This window comes from Penaeus monodon, chromosome 24, assembly GCF_015228065.2.
Source record: "Penaeus monodon isolate SGIC_2016 chromosome 24, NSTDA_Pmon_1, whole genome shotgun sequence".
In the NCBI taxonomy this organism is placed as follows: Eukaryota; Metazoa; Arthropoda; class Malacostraca; order Decapoda; family Penaeidae; genus Penaeus; species Penaeus monodon.
Genome location: NC_051409.1, coordinates 9,761,360 through 9,761,822, shown reverse-complemented (window position 1 = coordinate 9,761,822; position 463 = coordinate 9,761,360). Strand labels below are relative to the sequence as shown.

Here is a 463-nt window from a genome sequence, read left to right as displayed (position 1 = left end):
TTTATGGTTTTACAGTTGTTGTTAGTGCGAGGGAAGTTTTAATGCACAATAGTGAAATAGACAGTGTCTCCGACACTTTGCCAGATCGAAACGTCGAAACGTCGAAACAACTCATCTCGTATCTGGTAGAAAATTTTGCGCTGTTTATAGAGAATAAATTAAGTTGGCATTTCTGTTTTCTAATGGTTTTAGATCTGTTGTGATACACAAGGGGAAGCTATTGAACCCGACACACCGAAACACCTTGTTTTGTATCTGATAGGGAGTTTTTGTACTGTATATAGGGAGTAAATTAACATGTTTAATGGTTTTAGATCTTTTATAAGTACGAGGAAATCTTAATGCTCAACATGGAAAATAACATTGAACCCGACATTGTTGCTAGACCCCAACAGCGAGAGGAAATTTTATTACGCAAAGTGTGAAATTAATATGCAGTCCGACAGTATTGGCCAAGGAACAT

The 463-nt window shown here is 36.9% G+C and overlaps 1 protein-coding gene across 1 annotated transcript in view; it reads left to right on the top strand.

Moving 5' to 3' along the window:
• Positions 1-463, top strand: part of LOC119588548 (maltase-glucoamylase, intestinal-like) — a gene marked incomplete at both ends in the record, with an annotated part of 20,825 nt that overhangs the window by 7,291 nt on the left and 13,071 nt on the right.